The sequence below is a fragment of the Puma concolor genome, chromosome A1 (genome assembly GCF_028749965.1).
Source record: "Puma concolor isolate L17-30 chromosome A1, mPumCon1.1.hap2, whole genome shotgun sequence".
NCBI classification, from domain to species: domain Eukaryota; kingdom Metazoa; phylum Chordata; class Mammalia; order Carnivora; family Felidae; genus Puma; species Puma concolor.
The window spans coordinates 134,504,054-134,523,684 of NC_141667.1; the positions used below are offsets into that span (position 1 = coordinate 134,504,054).

The window sequence follows — 19,631 nt, forward strand, 5'->3', positions numbered from 1 at the left end:
ATCGAATGGAGGAGGTTCAGTGTGAATGCAAATGGCATCTTCTTTGTGCTGCAGGAAAACAAAAGAGTAGTCACACATGATGCTAATGTTAATACACAACAGGTAGGTGATTTCCAATAAAGCAATAAGACTGTACATTTTTCAGCAAATAGAATTATTTGAGGATCTACTTTAACCTAACTACGGAGCTAAATAATAGAGATAATTTTACTGCATTGTGCAGATATGTTGGAATAACACAAAACATGAACGCTGAGCTTATAATCATTGTCATTATTCTTTCATATTATCATCCAATCATCATTGCCTTAGGGGAGCTGCCTTCTACACAAACAAGGAGGTTCACTAGTATATAAATAAATATGTGCCATATGAGCAAATCCCTGGTATTATCTGAAATAGAACAATGACACTTTAAAAAGAGAAAATAGGGGCGCCTGGGTGGCTCAGTCAGTTGAGCATCTGGGTCTTGATTTAGGCTCAGGTCATAATCTCTTAGTTCATGGGATCGAGCCCCGTGCTGGGCTCTGAGCTGACAGTGCAGAGCTTGTTTCGGATTCTCTCTCTCCCACTCTTGCTCTCTGCCCCTCCCCCACTCACGTACTCACAATCTCTCTCTCTCTCTCTCTCAAATAAATAATCATTAAAAATAAAATAAAATAAAATAAAATAAAAAGATAAAATACCATAAAAATGAAGGAGAAGTTTTTCCTCAGAAAGTGATTTTAGAAAAGGTGAGAATAGTAGATCTCTCTTTTAAAAAAACTTTTTTTTTTTTTTGAGACATAATTGACATAAAACATTACATCAGTTTTAGGTGTACTACATGATGATTCAATATATGTATATGTATCAGAATAATCACCTCAATAAGTCTAGTTAACATTCATCACCACATAGAGTTATAAAATTTTTTCTTGTGCTGAGAACTTTTAAAATTTTTTTTTCAACGTTTTTTATTTTTTTATTTTTGGGACAGAGAGAGACAGAGCATGAACGGGGGAGGAGCAGAGAGAGAGGGAGACACAGAATCGGAAACAGGCTCCAGGCTCCAGGCTCCGAGCCATCAGCCTAGAGCCTGACGCGGGGCTCGAACTCACGGACCATGAGATCGTTACCTGGTTGAAGTCGGACGCTTAACCGACTGCGCCACCCAGGCGCCCCAATAAGATTTACCCTCTTAGCAACTTTACATATACAATATGGTATTATTACCTATGGTCATCATGTTGTACACAATGTACAATGTACATTACTTCATCAGAAATTATTCTTTTTTAAACTGGAAATTTACGCCTTTTGACCAAATTCGCCCATTTCACCTATCCTCTACATCCCAATATGTTCTCTGTACTTGTGAGCTCAGTTTTTGTTTTTCTTTTAGATTGCACATATAAGACAGATCATACAGTATTTCTCTTTCTCTGACTTATTTCACTTAGCATAATGCCCACATATGTGTGGGTTTATTTCTGTACTGTCTTTTCTGCTCCATTGACCGATGCATCTGGTTTTTCTTTTTTTAAGTTTATTTATTTATTTTGAGAGAGAGAAAGCACAAGCAAATGAGGGGGCAGAGAAAGTGGGACAGGGAATCCCAAGCAGGCTTCAGGATGTCAGCTGCAGAGCCCAGCATGGGGCTCGATCTCACAAACTGTGAGATCATGAGCTGAGGCAAGATCAAGAGTCACATGCTTAACTGACTGAGCCACCCAGGGGCCCGTTTTTTTTTTTGGGGGGGGGTTGTTTTTTGGTTGTTGTTTTCTTAAGCTTATTATTTATTTAAGCAATGTCTACACCCAATGTGGGGCTTGAACTCATGACCCCGAGATCAAGAGTCACATGCTGTTCTGATGGAGCCACCCACACCTACATAACTGTTTTTATGCAAATGCCATATTGGATAGCAGAGGAATTAGAACTGTGGTATAATATGTATGTACAACTTGTCAAGGACTTTGACGGTCAGTAACTATGTTGAGCGTGTATTCAACTATGTTCAATATGTGTATCTTCTTTGAAGAACTATCTATTCGGATCTTTTGTCCTTTGGTTTTGTAGATACAAAAAGAATTATTTCAGCTTATTTATTGTTCCAGTTTTATTAGGGTATAATTGACAAAACCATATACATTTCAAGTGTACAACATGATGATTTGATACGTGTATACATTGTGAAATGATTACCACAATGAAGTTCATTTTATAATGGTATTTTTTAAACTAGGCTTTTATTAACCTTATTTCATGTTTCTCGGATTTTGTTTTGGCTTTTTTCTGTTTACACTTTAAGCATTTGAGTCATATGGCTGTATTTTATACAAGCTAACTCAACTGATTTTGGGTCAAAGATGAGTGTAAATAAAGAAATAACTAATCCAGGTATGCACTGACCTAGTTGTTTGCATAGAGCAGAGAACATTTTGACTTTCCTTGTGATAATGATGTCAAAAACCGACCTCTGTGCTCTGGAGTCCAAATATGTAAGGTGAAGACAGTTTGGGTATAAAGAGGAACAAGACTTCATTGCTTTGTGGGGCAAAGGAGACCACAGCAGACTAAGGCCTTCAAAGCTACAAGCCCATGCCGACCAAGGGGCCGTGGGGTTTTATAGGAGGTGGAGAATCTAGCCGGTTTCAGCAGGAATTGTGTTTGTGCAGCCAGCCTCCTTGCTCTTGTTTTCAGAGTGGTACTGGGCTCCTGAAACAAAAGCCTCAGAAGGGAGGAGGGGAGGTTTATGGCACAGAGGGAAAAAGTTAGTTAGGTTAAAAATCAAGGGGCGCCTGGGTGGCTCGGTCAGTTAAGCATCCAACTTCAGTTCAGGTCATGATCTCGAGACTTGTGAGTTTGAGCCCCGCGTCAGCCTCTGTGCTGACAGCTCAGAGCCTGGAACCTCAGAGTCTGATTCTGTCTCCCTCTCTCTCTGCTCCTCCCTGTTCACACACATACACACTCTCTCAAAAATGAATAAACATTAAAAAAAAAAAGAGAGAGACTTGATTTTGGCTCAGGTCATGATTTCATGACCATGGAGCTGAGAGTGGAACCTACTTAATATTCTCAGCCCCACTCTCTATCTCTCTCCCCCTTGCCCCCCCTATTCAAGCTCTTCTCCCCACTTGAGCTCTCTTGCTCTCTAAAATAAATAAATAAAAATGTTTCCAAAAATTGAGCCTCATGGAAGCATTAATGCAGCCATTTTGATTTTTGTTCAACTTCATGCTTTTAAGTGGTTTCTATCACATCGCAAATTTTCTTTCCCTACCCACATTTAAGTCACATTTACATCTTCATGAAGACAGAGCAATTGTAAATATAATCTGCTCCAATGTGTGTATCTCATATATACTAAACTACCAACTGGCACATCTTAAAAACTTGTTTTTATTTTAATAGTTCACAGCAATAGGCTTAATATCTTTTATTGCTTATATCTGTTAGCCATTTGGTTATAGTAATTTTTAAAACTTTTATGACTTCAGAAATAAAGGTAATAAAATAAAAATAAACATTTGTCTGTGAGAGCAATTACATTATAGAACGACTGGTATTTTTTAATCCTTCTACACAGTGTATATTAAACATCAATTAAGGAAATAGAATTAGCACAAAAGGAGAATATTTCTCTACCTCAAGTACATATTTCACTTCAGTTTGATAATTCTTGATTTTTAGGAACTGAACAAATAACTTCAGACATTCTGTGTTAAACAAGGATAATTGTTAAGCATGAAATGTTTGCCTGAAGTGGTCATTTCTTTTCAAATCCACATGGAATTCACTGACACTATGTAATTAAATACCACACCTCCCATCTCTCTCTCTGCTTCTTATTTTATTCTAATTTAGGAACAACTTGCATGATTAAGAAGTTTCTTCCAGTAAGTTCTGGGATGACTACTAAAAACACAGTGACCATGTTTCTATAGAATGGGGAAGTTCTGCCATTAATTGTGTAACAAACCAAGGGTGAACTTGACAGGCAGGGCTCCTGAACTGGGAACAGGATACGGGGCAATGAACTCTGCTTTTCACAGACATTGGTTGTCAACCAGGGAGAATTTGCCCTGATTTTGCAATATGTTCACAACGTTCTTCATTGTTACAACTAAGGTTTCAGGTGGCCAGGAGGGGTGGAGGTGGGGGGCGGGGGATAGTGGAGGGGCAGATACACTACTAGCATCTAGTGGGCAAAGGTCAGGCATGTTGCTAAACATGCTACAATGTGCAGGACACAAAGAATTATTGGGCTCAAAATGTCAATAGGGTCCCTCCCACTTGAGAAACTCTGACGCAGAGAAGAATGGCTCTATCCGCATGTCCTGCCTCTTCAGCTTCTTACTTATCAGTTGAATGCCAGACAGCACACTAGGGCTTTGACACTGCATCAGTCTCTCTTCCGACCCTATATGTATTACCTTAGCTCACTCTTACATTATCTAGGCAAGGAAGTATGATGACCATAATACATTTTCACATGTGATTCAAATTCATTACGAACTCAAAGATGCATGACGTCTGAAATATTGCTCAACTAAAATCAAGCAGCCCTGGTCCTTTTTTTTATGGAACATCACCTAAATACTAATGGTAAATTTTTATCTTAAAATATAAGGGTAAGAAAAAATATACCATTCTTTTCTGCCTCCACTCGTACATTTTCAATTAGCAATAATCGCACCTCGGATAAATCTCTTTGGCTACGGTACTGCCACTGTGCAAAGCTTCACTTGTACATTTTCAACTAACTTGAATTTCAAGTGATTCCTTCTCTTCAATCCATCAACATTAGAGAGAAGATTGTTATTAAGCACTTTCAGTTAATCTAAAGATATTTCAGGAGACATCATTCTTATGATTGTCTTCCTTTGCAAGAACATGCAAAATTAGTATGAATAACAGAAAAAATAAACTTATCAAAAAGAGCCTAGGGGGCACCTGGGTGGCTCAGTCAGTTGAGTATCCAACTCTTGGTTTCTGCTCAGGTCATGAACTGATGGTTTGTGAGTTTGAGTCCTGTATCGGGCTCTGTGCTGGCAGTGGGGAGCTTCCTTGGGATCCTCTCTTACCGTCTCTCTCTGATCCTACCCTGCTCTCTTTCTCTCTCAAAATAAATAAATACACTTTTTTTTTTTAATGATGTGCTTCTTAAAAAAAAGAAGAGCGTAGGGAATTGAGTAATGCAGAATAAAACAGTTATCATGAAAACAATCAGACATCTTTACTTTTAATTATATTTTCAAGCCATCCTCACTATCACTAGGTCAAGAGCACCTTTCAATTTACTCCATCAAATAGTCTCAGTTTTGCTGTGGGGCAAACAGGAATTTAGCCTAAGGTTTAGGAGAAACCTCCTATTTATATTTAATCACTGGCGAGGCAATTATAGTTTTTAAATAAAAAAATATGAACCTGTTCCCGGAAGCACAGATATTTCAAATTTATATTATGAATGACATTTTAGTGCTTTGTGATTGGTGTGTATATTTCTTCCAGGTGCTCATTTGTTCTGATTAGTGGCTATTTTTGTATACTCCAAACTCTTTTAATAATACATATGAGCAAATATACAAAAATCATCTATTTTTTAAAATAATTTTTAATGTTTATTTACTTTTGAGAGAGACAGAGAGAGAGAGAGAGAGAGAGAGACAGAGTGAGTGGAGGAGGGGAAAATCATCTATTTTGTATCATAATCTGTAGTTTGGATCATGTTCAGTGGGATTTCCCACAAGAATTTTTTGTATGTGAAAACTATAAAGTGGACATTTTTGTTTAAAGAAACTCATATTTTCCTTTATACCATGAACCACAATCTAGTTAAATATGGGGAAACAACTAACCATCACATGCAGGGGAAGAGGTCAAAAGCAAGAGAAGGATAAGCAAAATATAAGAATATTTCTAGTAGTTTGTCAAAAGGAAAGCTCGAGTGGAAAACCACCCTGGAGAAAGAAAGCCTTGAGAAGGAAATGTTCCTCCTCCAGGAACATGGCTACACAACCATCATCGTAAAATTGTAAATTATTCTGAATAAACACTTTTACAAAATGGATGCACTGATTATCACAACTACCACCCACGGAGCTTCATACACACCCACTTGCTAATTGTGAAAGAGTAAATTTGGTCAATTATCCACCAGGGGCCAGGGAGTGTTGAAGAATGGCGCCTCTTATTCTGAGGTCATTTGACCTCACCTCCAAGATCTTCATTTCAAAATCTGTGAGTAACTTTTGAGACGTACAAAGTGACAGTATTCTGAGACAATCCTCAAATTGTTCCTCATTGTCACCAAGGGGCAGAGTTCTCTAGAGGAGCGTAATGAATAAGAAACAAAGTATTTGGCTTCCAAAGATTGTTGTGCCATACAAAGGTCAAGTAAAAATTCATCTTGAGAAAGAAAGACTTGCATTTTCTGCACCAGAGTTATTGTATATCCAATTTTAAGACCCTGTTAGCCAGTAATGAAATTCAGCACCGTACTGAGTCTCATATATAATGTAATGATTGAAAGTGTATTTTACAGTTTCTATAAAGTACTCAACACAAGCTGTGCTTCCAGGATTTGGCCTCACTAGTGTTCCTCCTCTCTCTCTCTCTCTCTGTCTGTCTCTCTATTCTTTAATTATATCCCACATAAAAATGTTACATATAACACGTTCAGAATAAAAAAGAGATCATCAAGTATGCTGGCATTGGGAAATGGAACAAGGCCTAAGACTTGGAAGGAATTTCTTGAACGGTTTGGTCCAACTAAAAGGCTGGAGGATTACAGACCCACGGAGTGAAATATATTTATCTTCATCTACACAAATGCTACAGGAGCTATGGGACGTCACAGTGTCTTTTCTGAGATAAATGTCAGCATGCTTTTGTGGAGACAGCCTGCCTGGGCCCTTCCTGTGGAGAGCCACAAGGATGATTCAGGTTTCCGTCTGTGTTTGCCAAAATCACCATGATTTTCCCAAATGATATTTTTATTTCATTTACCTTAACATTCCTTCAACTGTCTTGATATTTAAAATGAAAAAGAATGAACTATTTGGAGAGGATCACGGATGGTACGTCAAGGCCAAACGGGGTATAAAATGGCTTTCTTTCCAGTTCATCCTTTCTCTTGCTCTCAGAATGCTTGCAGCTCCATGCTAGATGACCTGTTGAAGCTACACTGCTTAGATTTCACATATTTTCTTTTTTAAAAAAATGTTTGGGGCGCCTGGGTGGCTCAGTGGTTGAGCGTCCAACTTCAGCTCAGGTCATGATCTCTCAGTGTGTGAGTTTGAGCCCCATGTCGGGCTCTGTGCCCACAGCTCGGAGCCCGGAGCCTGCTTCAGATTCTGTGCCTCCTTCTCTCTCTTCCCCTCCCCCACTTGTGCTCTGTCTCTCTCTATCAAAAATAAATATAAAAAAATTTTTTTAAATGTCTAATGTTTATTCATTTTGAGAGAGATAGAGTGAGAGCAGGGGAGGGGCAGAGAGAGAAGGAGACACAGAATCTGAAGCAGGCTCCAGGCTCTGAGCTGTCAGCACAGAGCCCGACGCGGGGCTCTAACCCACGAACCACGAGATCACGACCTGAGCAGAAGTTAGATGCTCAACGGGCTGAGCCACTCAGGCACCCCCAGATTTCACATACTTTCTTTTTTTTTTTTTTCAACGTTTATTTATTTTTTGGGGGGACAGAGAGAGACAGAGCATGAACGGGGGAGGGGCAGAGAGCGAGGGAGACACAGAATCGGAAACAGGCTCCAGGCTCTGAGCCATCAGCCCAGAGCCTGACGCGGGGCTCGAACTCACGGACCGCGAGATCGTGACCTGGCTGAAGTTGGACGCTCAACCGACTGCGCCACCCAGGCGCCCAACACATACTTTCTAAAGGAGATGTTTCCATCAGCCTGAGTGTATCCTCAGGGGAGCATGTGGCTGCACTGAAGCTGTGTAATGTGTGAACCAACTGATTTTTTTGTCTACCATGTGCGATTTAAACAAGAGGTATTTACTAACAATAAGCACTGACAATGATTCTTTTGAGAATGAGAGGAATGCATGTCCAAACTGTCTGTACACAGGTGCCTATGTCACAAATGAGTAAGAAGGCAAATATCATTTTTCTTTCCTTGGAACGCTCGGAAGAGGTTGCCTTTTTGTACCCCAAGTGATTCCAAACTACGCCTTCCTAGGCTGTGATAGAAATGAAAAAGCCGTTAAAAGCAAACTCCTAAATGGTGTATTTGTAAACGGGAATCAGAATTTGGGGGTCCTGCTTTTTGTGGCCCAAGAAGGGCTTCTGTACTCAGGAACCGAGTTGCGGGGTGCACTGGGGAAACATTTTCCGCAAAAGTACACAGGTGAGGCTCAGTCACTGAGGGAATGCTCTGAAATGAGCTTTAGAGGTAATGATGTCATGCTCCTTCTGAAAATTATATTCAACAGAGGCTAAAAGCCTAAAATTAAAACGTTCTTTTTTCTAGACCAGAAATCTGAGATCCCAGTGACATGGCTGTATCTTGGTTGGGATCATGGTAAAATTAGGTCCTTTCGTACTTTCCTTTCCTTTCCTTTGTGTTCCGTTGCCATCAGGCACTGCTCACACTGTAACCGCACCGTAATGAATACTTTTCTCATACTGAGTTCGTGCGATCTCTTCACAGCTTGAATAAGATGTGTTTCAAAAGGAATGACTGGGAACAGCCAGCTCACTTAATGTGTTTTAAGATACAGTTTCCAAACTGGAATTCAAATATTTTAGGAACTCACTGGGCACTTTTTCAACGAAAGCTATCTTGTACGCTATTTCCTTCTCGGTTCCTAGGCACAATGTTTTCCATTAGTTGATAAACTACACCTTCTGTCTTCCTGCCCCTTGCTGATATTGTTATCTTTTTTTAACCCTTCGGCTTAAATCTTAGATATCTGGATTACAGCTTTACTGGGAATGTAGGTTTTCCTGCTGCTGTTGTTGTTTTCCAAGGACAGTAATGAGGACATTTGCATTAACGCTTGAGCTAAATAAAAATCTCTTTGCGGTTCTATTTGCTCTCACTTTCTGGAATAAAATTTAAAATGCCAGTGTAGAGTATGTGACTATATACGTGTAAAATAAACTGGTTTGAAATAAAAGCTTCCAACTTTTTGACAGAAAGGAACTTATTTTCTGTGCACTATATATACTTAATGAGACGAAAAGGAGAATGCAGTTCAGCTATGGAAGCCATTGCCACGCTGGATGTTTTTCAAGAGGCCCCTGTATATGAAGTGAGACTAACAGATATGATGGACCTTTGGTTTTAGAATTCAGTTAATTTTTTAAACCTAAATATAGGGGCGCCTGGGTGTCTCAGTCAGTTAAACGTCTGACTTCGGCTCAGGTCATGATCTCACAGTTCATGGGTTTGAGCCCCGCGTCGGGCTCTGTGCTGACAGCTCTGAGCCTGGAGCCTGCTTCGGATTCTGTGTCTCCCTCTCTTTCTGCCCCTCCCCTGCTCATGCTGTCTCTCTCTCTCTCTCTCTCTCAAAAAAAATGTTTTTTAACCTGAATATAAATTTATCAGAGGGGTTGAAATTCAAAGACCTCTAAAGAGGAAAGTAGTAGTGTAACTAAGAATTAGGATTTCTTGCAAAGTGGACTTAGAACTATTATTTCTTCTTTCCATTTGTAATTTCATGGAGTTATTCCATGTCACGTTTCTGTACTTACTACTCTGACAGAAAATTTGGCAAAGGTGTGAGCATGTTTTTCTCAAAGCATCAGTGCACTGGCTCAGTGAGTCTGGGCTAACTATGAGATTTAACGTAACACCCTAAGTGTTATGCCCTTGACACACCCTTTAACGCTAATTGTCTTGATTGGGTGTATGGGGTTTTGTTTGTTTTTCAGTTTACCTGGTTGTAATGTAATAAATCATGAAATTTCGATTGCACGACATTTAAAGATGAATTCCATCCCACTGGTAATTTTAAGATGAATTTGAAACCATGTTAATCATCAAGCAACAATGATAATGACTGTCTGTTGATCTTAGTGTCTAAAGAGCAGGTAGGAATGGTGATAGTCACTCTTATCCATCTCAAGAGCCAGAAGGGAAAAGAGTTTATGAGCATGCTGTGCGTTTCCTCCTACGACGAGTTGTGGTAAGAAAAGGGATACCGCTTCCAAAGAACTATACTTGTTTCTGCTAAATGGCTTGCTTCTGACTCCATTCCTCTGAATGGAGCCCAGAAAAACTATAGAAATGAAAGTCGGCCTGGGAAGACTGAGGGCTATCAAGAGCTGGTGTGAAGAATGAGTGAGGCCATGTTGGTATAGATATAACAGTGGCTGGAGGCTGAAGTGAAGGGATAATTTGGAAGAAAGCTGTAAATTCCATTCTTACTTTTCACCACACTGCCTACGGAAAATCATTGCTTATCCTATGACTGAAGAAATTCTCAGCAATTGCTAGGCTATTGGGATTGGTGGCGTGTACCAGGCCATGCCCCACCCCCGCCCCCCAAATTCTCTCAGGTATTTTTGAAGAGACACGCACAAGGATTTCACTACAGCCTCCTGTGAGCGCAGCGAATGCGGCCAGTCTGACCAGGAAACAGTTCCGCGTACTTTGGAAAAATAGCTTTCTCAAACAGGTTAAATTCTCCAAAGAAATGAGGTAAATCAGAGTTGTCAATATAGATTACTAATACCAGTAATTTCAATCTTCTCCTTTTCCCCATATTCTCATATCCATCAGTCCACAGAAGCATGACTGTCAGTCTTTCCTCATGCATAGCAACGGTTTATAAAGTTATCTATGTGTCATGCAATCCAATACGGTCGTCCTTGAGCCTGTTTGGTTCCACAACTGAACTGGGTAAGTCAGGAGTTTTATAAGGCAAGCACAGAAATCAGGATGTTTTGACATCATAATTAATCTGTTGTTTTCTAAAGACTGATAATTTAGTCCCAACTGTCTTCAGAGAGAGATTCTCCATCATTCCTGCATTTCATAATGGCAGCCAGGCTCCACACCTGCTTAACCTATGTTAGGTAACTCATTTCTCTAGCTTTGGGTTTGGTAAAGATTATAAAAGAGGGCTGAAAAACCAAACAAACAAACAAATAAAAAAACTTTGCTACATTAGAAAAGCAATATTGAGGCGTGTCTGGGTGGCTCATTCAGTTAAGTGTCCAACTTCGGCTTAGGTCATGATCCCACGGATCGTGGGTTCAAGCCCCACGTCGGGCTCTGTGCTGACAGCTCGGAGCCTGGAGCCTGCTTCAGATTCTGTGTCTCCCTCTCTCTCTGCCCCTCCCTCACTCATGCTCTGTCTCTGTCTCTCTCTTTCAAAAATAAATAAACATTAAAAAAAATTTTTTTAAAGAAAAGCAATATTGAAAGAGATACTACATAATTTTAAATTTTCATTAACTGGAAATTTTAGGATCTCATGAAGGCAACACCAACGTTCAAGGTATTTTAAAGGAACTCTAAAAATAAAAGGATTTAATGCAGGTATCATCACTGGGTCATTCTATTATTTGGAAATCCAACTTTCCTTTAACAAAGGAAACCTACAAGAATATCATTTCTGACCAGGTTAGGTTATAATTGTTACGTTGCTATTTTTCAAAGCATATGGGAATAATTCTGAGGATCGGAAAACTCACTACGATTTTAAAGGTTTATCTGGCAGTTTTTCTAACCAGTGTTGCTGCATCTATCCTTTTCATTTTTATTTCTTACCAAGAAGTATCATTTTTAATTGACTCATGGCTCTCAAGTTATGTAAGTAATCAGGTTTAATGAATACATTTGGTACCAGGAAGTCAGTGAATGGGAAGTCTAAAGGACCTAGGAAGGATTCTTATCAAAAATAAGCTATTAATTTCATGTATGTATATCACTACGGGCTCTTTTTCATAAATTAGGCTAATAAACAGAGCTGAGTCCTTTTTTAATAGTCTAGGTAAATAGTGGACAGAATCAGCTATAGTATAGACGCTAAAAGTCATAGGATGGTCACAATTCACACATTTTTAAAAACTGCCTGGGTAAGTCCAGGAAGCATTTGTAAGCTTTGACTAACGATGAGACAAAGCCTACACACGTACAGTCATAGTTGGACAGGTTCTGTCGGCTGGGTCAGACAAGGTCATCTCTTCCTTGGAATTCTGTTAAAATAATTTCTTGCTGTTCCAATCCATGCCTCGCCCTGCAGCCATGTTGATGTCTTTAACACATCTAGATGATTCTCTCCTTTAAAAAATGCTCAGCTATCTTTCCTATCTGGCAAGATAGCATTCACACGCCCCCTCCTGACTCCTTCCTGCTTACTGATCTGTACTTCTCCCAGGAACTCATTCAGCTATATCTCCCAGGAATCCCTACACCTCTTTCCACCCCAAACCTCCCACTTCCAACTTCAAGCCTTACCCTGTGCTTTTCATGACAATTTTCCCTTCTCAATCTGTCAGCTATATAGCTCAAGCCCAGTTTCTCTGAAAGGATCTCCACCTCTCTAGTGCCAACACAATCTAGTCTCCAAATTCCTGTAGCACATATTTTCTCATTTGCTTATTTTAGCATCTAATTATACACTTCCATATCTTGTTAATTATTATTTCAAAGTTTAATTAGGTTCACATAATTAGGTATTTAAATAATAATTACTGCTGTGTATGAGATTTTACTGTTTTCCAGCTAGCAGAGTGTTTTGCTCTTCTCAGAACCTTTTTACCTGTTGAGAGAGGAAGTTCAGGTAGAGTGATGTAGCAAAATCAAAAGTCATGTGAGGTCTCTTGGTTACATAAGTTCAAAAAATATAAAATAGAGAACAGTGATTAATTTCTTATCTGCGGCAACATCAGGCAATGTATACCAGCAGGAAATGACTTACATACACTGTCAAGGCAAGGCTTCAGTCCTTAATAAGAGTTTGGGAAGACTGTTTTTCAAGTCACGCTTGTTTTCAGTTATGTCTTTCCTCAGTGCTGCAGAGTATCTTCGGAAAATAAGACTGTTTCAAGATGTGTCCCCCACTTTTAAAAAAGTAACAATAGATTTTATACTTCTAAATAGATTTTGTTGTTTTTTTTTATTGTTGCATAGTTTCTTTGAAAGATTATGATTTCCCAGTCATCCTTACTGACCTAGCTTTTAATATTTATAATCAGATCCAGTTTATTAGTCATGTGAAACAGAAGAAGTCTTACCTTATCACCACATTTCATTTTGGCCTCTGAGTAATGCCCACTTTATTCACTAAATTTAGTTCCAAATTTAACTGCCCCTAAAACAAATCTAACTTCAAAGGATGGTTTGACATTATCGATAATATCTTTAAGAAACTGGTTCAAATATTGAAGGCAATTACTAAGGAGGAGTTCCAGGGGGAAAAAAAGAAAGAAAGAAAAAAGAAAGAAAGAAAGAAAGAAAGAAAGAAAGAAAGAAGAAAGAAAGAGAAGAAAAGAAACAGGCAAATGGTGAGAATAGTTTTAGTTTCCAAAGGTGTCTTCTTTGAAGATTAGAAAAATGAAACACTCCCTTATATGTGTAAATTCTGGTGTGTTTGTTTATATCATTGCCACATTCTAGCCATACACTAAGTGAATGTGTGTTTCATACATCCCTTTCAGTTCAAAAAGTTACTGAGTATATCTCATCTTCAAGGCACCTTGCTGGGGATAGAAACAGAAATGCAACAAAATAAAATACCTCGAGACAGCTTCCTCCCAGTGAGGAAGACATACACATATGAAAAATTATAATAAAATGTTATGCGTAAGTGTCGCTGGGCGTATCTAAAGTTTGGCTTATGATTATTCTGGGCAGGTGAGGGAAACAGAAGAATTTCCTCCTTTTTTCATCATCACGAGGGCTGTCTCAAGAAAGCAGAAGTGATGATTCCTTTTTATGGAGCATATGTTCTAGTAGACAAAGGAAAACGTTAAGTAAAAAGAACAGCCAAAAACACATTGTGTTGTAGTGACACGAATTACAGCAAAAATGAAGTCGAGAATGGAGCTAGAGGTGTTGGGGTGAACAAAATTTTAAGTAAGGTGATCAGAGAAGGCTTCTGTGAAAATGTAAAACTTGAGCATCATCATCAAGGAGGGGAGGGTCTAGGCAAAGCAGCTATCTGGAGGAAGAGAGCTCCAGGCAGATGCAGAGAGCCAAAGAGAGAGAGAAGCCTGACGTGCTTAAGAAGCATCATGGAGCCCTGTATAGCCGTTATGTCAAAGGACGAGCACTGGGGGCCGTGGGGTGGGGGAGGCAGAGTTAATCCGAGATGAGATCAGAGCAGTAAGGACTAGGTGCATATGTCACAGGGCATTAAAGCCATTTTAGGGCTTTCACTTTTCTTTCCTTTTTAAAACCAATTAATTAATTATTTAAGCCGATCCCTACACCCACCATGGGGCTTGAACTCACAACCCCCAGATCAAGAGTCTCACTGAGCCGGTCAGGCACCCCGGGCTTTACCTTTTCTCAAGTAGAGATGGAGGCCAATGGCATTTGGGAGCTGAAGAGTGCTAGGATCACACTGATTTCTTAACAAGGTCATGCTGGCTGTTGGGTTAACACTAGACTGATAAGACAAGGGCAGCCCCTGAGAGATCAGTCAGGAAGCTATTGCACTCGTCTGCTTTAGGAATGGGAGCTTGCTCCGTGAGTTCCAGCCCCGCATCGGGCTCTGTGCTGACAGCTCAGAACCTGGAGCCTGTTTCAGATTCTGTGTCTCCCTCTCTCTGACCCTCCCCCGTTCATGCTCTGTCTCTCTGTCTCAAAAATAAATAAACGTTAAAAAAAAAAAAAAAAAAGGAATGGGAGCTTGCTCGGCTCTGCAAACAGTAGTGAGCATGGACAAAAGTGTTCAGAGCTGGGAGACATTGAGATACTAGAGCTGGCAATGCAGGCTGATGGAGGGGAAGCTAGGATGTGAGAGAAAGGAGGAGGCAATGACAAACCTACGGCGTTTGAATCATCAGAAAGAATTGACAGCAGTTCCAGCTGGAGCCCTATGAGACCTTTGAACAGAGATATGAGTGGGCCCTGAGATCTACCGTGGAGGGAGGAAGCCCTAACTGGAGATACAAATTTGCAAGTTTCCAACCATGTTGAGATAGCAGTAAAAATGGTGTCTGTTTGTTTGTTTGTTTGTTTGTTTATTTAAGTAGTCTTCATGCCCAGCACGGAGCCCAACGTGGGGCTTCAACTCACAGACTGTGAGCTCAAGACCTGAGCTGAGATCAAGACTGAGCCACCCAGGGGACCCCCAAATAGTTTTATTATCCGTATTAACTGAATAGAACCCCAAGACCCACAAAGGTGGGCTACTAACGCAAGGTCCCTCACCAGTGGGACAGAACAGGAGTGAGAACTTAGGTCTGCCTATTCTTAGATTAGCGCTCTTTTGTTTGCCATACTTGTTAAATACATCTTCCACCCTGCTGCAATTACTTGTTGCTGCCTCCGAGCCGATACACTAAGCACAGGTTTGCTGAGCACCCACCATGTGCAGGAACCGTTCTTGGGGCTGCGAATAGAAAAAAGGAACAGAAGTGACAAAATACTGTCTGTCGAGCCTGCATCTTGTTAGGGAAGCACACAAATAAACAAGGAGATATGTGATAGATTGCTTGATGATAAAACACAGAGTTTAACAGTAAGCCCAGGTAAAGGGGGAAGGCAATACCAAAGGCAGCAGAGGCGTGATTGTGTCGTCGTGTTTCACAGGGTAGGCATGGAAGGGTTCACGGAACTGACCTGAGCACTGACCTGTGGAAATGAGAGACAGCCATGTGGAATCTGGGGGACAGCAATGTGAGATGATTTCCTCCCGAAGTCAGTAAATCAGAAGAGGAGCAAAATAAGATTTATGAGTGAAGAAATGTGTTCTCCCCCTGGCCTAGCAGTAAATGGATTTTTCACCAGGTAGCTTAATTTACAAAACAACAAATTTAGATCTGATAGTGTGGGGTGAAAAACAGACATTGCTCTCAAGCTGAAAAACATGAAAAACAATAAAATAAGTAATAATGCAAACTGGTTATATTCCAGAAGGTAGGAATTAGCCTTTGAATCATCCTTTACAGACCTCCAACCAAAGGATACATTAACTACACAATGATACAATATTACTCTAAAAAAAAAAAAAAAAAAAAAAAGCGCCCTTGCTAGTGCTGCCATCTTGTGGCACAACAGAAAACTGTTATTAAGTTACGGCATTAATGGCTACCTTTACGTTACTATTGTTTGTCTTAATTGATCAAATGCGTCTATTAGAAGAGAAAAAGTATGCTTTATAACTGATCTTGAAGGCGAAATACCTTTCAACTAAGTTAACATCCAATTAAAGAGCTGGAAAAAGAAGTGAAATTTACAAAAACTGAGACTTTATTAGCTTGCCTAAAAGAATGTTAATTGCACTGTAAAATTACTTCGCCGTACTTAAAATTTCTCCCCAATGCACAGATACATGATTCTAAGGTAAATTTCATTATTCTGTACTCCCCAAATTATCCCTTTCTCTACACTTTAAGCAGATCTTGTTTTTCAATCCGTGACAAATTGCTTTCTGCAAATACTAGATAACATCATACACAGGGTAATTTTTATTCCCTGTGTCCCTGACTTTTGTGTTTGTTAGCCATTAAGTGATTTGAACAGACCGGTTGCCTGGGTATTTATGAGCATTGTGCTTGGAGGACTAGGATTCCCGGGGGTGGGGGAAGGAGGGAGCTGCCTAAGGCCATGATTTACTGTGCCTTGAAAACGAATTCCCTGTCTCTTGGAGAGTTAAAAATCATAGGCCATCACCAGTGGTATGTTATTGTGACCCCATATGCCTTGAGAGCTAAAGTGTTGGAGGCATCACTCAAATGCAATTGAGTCACAGGTCTGCCCTACAATTCCATCTCTGGCTGTTTGTCCGGCGGCCCTGCTCCTGCCTGATCCCACATTGATCCTTACTGCCTTACAAAGGATCGCTGCCTGCTGGGCCTCACAGACCTATCTCACCTCCCTTACCAGGTATTATTTTTATATTGTCAAAGACATATGGCGTTTACATTTGATTCTGTAGCAGTGACTCCCACGCCTCTTGAACCTTGATTCCAGATTTAAACAGAATCAATGTTCATGACAGAAGCACCTAGCGGTCTTCCTGTGTCCACCCTCCACGTTTTCATGGCCAGTAAGAGAAACCTTGATTATTTTCACCTGCACACTTGGCTGCCCAGAATGAAAAGTGCATTTCCCAGTCTTCCAGAAATGGCTCTCTGACTGTCCTAGCCCACGAGAAAGAAGCAGAAATGCTGAGTGAATCCTTACAGGAATTTAAAAAAAAAAAAAAAAAAAGACAGCTAATGTCCTACACATTAATTTTTCAAAATCAGTTTCAAGAAGTATCATGTATGTTGGAAGAGGCTAACCATGCTCTATATGGTGAGAAGTAAAGCCTACAAAATTTCAGGGGAACGCCACATCATGGAGATTCCAGGAGTGCAACAGGATGGGGCATGCCCAGACTTACCCTCCAAAATAAAAGACACATTATTGCTGTTTGAAGTCTGACCCGCTTGTGGGACACCTCTGAAGGATCGCCCAGGTTCGAAACTCCCTCCACTGGAGGGACTGAGACCTCTCTTACAACTTCCCTGCCCCATTCTCTTTTCTTCAGTTCCTCAGACATGAAAGGGAAGGAGCGACCAGCTCCGCCTCTCCCTAATTAAACTCCTGCACACATCATTTCATTTCTGAGTGCTTTTCTAGTGAACCCAGCCTAAGACGTCTTTCAGTGTCCACCCCATCTCGACGCAGACCTATCAGGCTTACACATTCTTCTGAACGTCACAGGGTCTGATGTTAAAGGTGTTTAATGCTGACCTCGAACCCCTGTCTATCTATTTATGGACAGTATATAAGGTTATTCACAGTATACAATATAATCTTACACATACTGGCAGGTTTTTAAAACACTGGACAAAAGGCATAGAACGTATCCTGAATTATCTCTAGAGTATAGCTAACATTTGTTGTTGTCTTTACTGATACTTTTCCTAGGAAAGAAAAGGTATTATTTTTTATAACAAAAAAAATTTAAGTAGGTTTTTTTAAATGCTTATTTATTTATTTGGGTGGGGGAGCAGGGAGAGAGGGAGAGAGAGAATCCCAAGCAGGCTCTACACTGCCAGTACAGAGCCCAACATGGGGCTTGAACTCACAAACCGTGAGACCATGACCCGAGCTGAGATCAAGAGTCAGATGCTTAACAGACCGAGCCATCCAAGCATCCCAAACAAAAATTTTTAAATAAAGCAAAACCTTTCCTATCTCCTAATACTGCTAACAATAGCTACCAGCTGAGAAGACCAAATACACCCAAAAAAGGGAATGGATTTGTAATACAAACTCTTTGTTGCAACTGACAAGCACATAAATTATCTGTTTCTACACATTCCAAGAAGAGAAGGGAGATCAACTGTGTGGCTCTGCCTAGGAATATTTCAACACTCAAAAAGGGAAAAACAAAAACAAAAACAAAACAGTGAGCTATTTCTGCAAACTCTGTCAATTGATGTTTCTGCCATAATCTACTTTGAGCCAAGTTGAAGATAAACACGAACAAAAGTGTGGAGTGAGAACCACATTATAACACAATCACTTAGCATTGTTCAGGTTAATGAGCATGAATGACCTCTAGGAATTTATCAGGACGGGATTCCTGGTGGTGGTATTATTATTAGAAATTACAGAAAGGACTGCGAGTTCGCCTTCAGCTAACATAGGAGATCCTGACTTTCAGCCTTCACTCTACTGAGGTGTAATTCATTTGGTGAAGTCTCCCTTCTTTTTCCTTTTAGTTCCACCCTACACTATCCTCCAATTTTTGCTGCATTTCTTAAGGAAAAAAAAATCTCATAATTCCTTACATATTTAAAACTAATGCTTTATTTGGAGACGGTGCATCTCCTTCTCTGGAGCCAATAACTACACAGAATTAGAATTGTTTCTCAGTGCAGATAACACTGGCTATTTCCACCACAGATTACCATGGCTTTTCATTTTTTACTTACAGGGATAATCATAAGCCAGAGTGATAGTGGACACACTTGAAATTTGCTCTGTGTTGGTGTGCCTTTTGGGCTTGTGTCAGAAGATTCTAGGACCTCATGCATTTGGCATACAAGTGACTCTCTCTTAAGATGACAATACGTTTGTTCTTTCAGATCTGTAAGTCCACCTGTAATGATGCTACATTTTACAGATCACATCTTCCTCCCTCTAAAGTTATAAAAGGCCTTAACCTTAAGGATAAATGAAATGCTTTTCAATAAAAACATTAACTAGTCATAACATTGTGTGGTCAATTACTAAATAATATTATGATAGCTGAATGCCTTGGAATATTAACAAGGAGGGAAATAAAATATTAAATGAACTTGATATTTATGTAATCAATATTAAATTATTTCAATAGTCAGTAGTCCTGTGTTCTTAAGCATGCCTGCACATATTCTTTGAATGGGTACTGGGTGGCTCACCTTCGCTAAGAAAACACATCCCTTTCCTTTAGGTGCTGTTCTGAGCACAAGTATTTTCTCGGTAGATTCCTGGCTCTTTAAGGGTTGGAGTTTCAGGTTCATATTT

The 19,631-nt window shown here is 39.9% G+C and overlaps 1 non-coding gene across 1 annotated transcript; it reads right to left on the minus strand.

Moving 5' to 3' along the window:
• Nucleotides 1–4,591: 4,591 nt before the first annotated feature.
• LOC112861754 (U4 spliceosomal RNA) lies at nucleotides 4,592–4,726 on the minus strand. The gene has a single exon (XR_003223658.1). It is a non-coding gene; the product is annotated as a U4 spliceosomal RNA (small nuclear RNA).
• Between the last annotated feature and the right edge of the window lie 14,905 nt (nucleotides 4,727–19,631).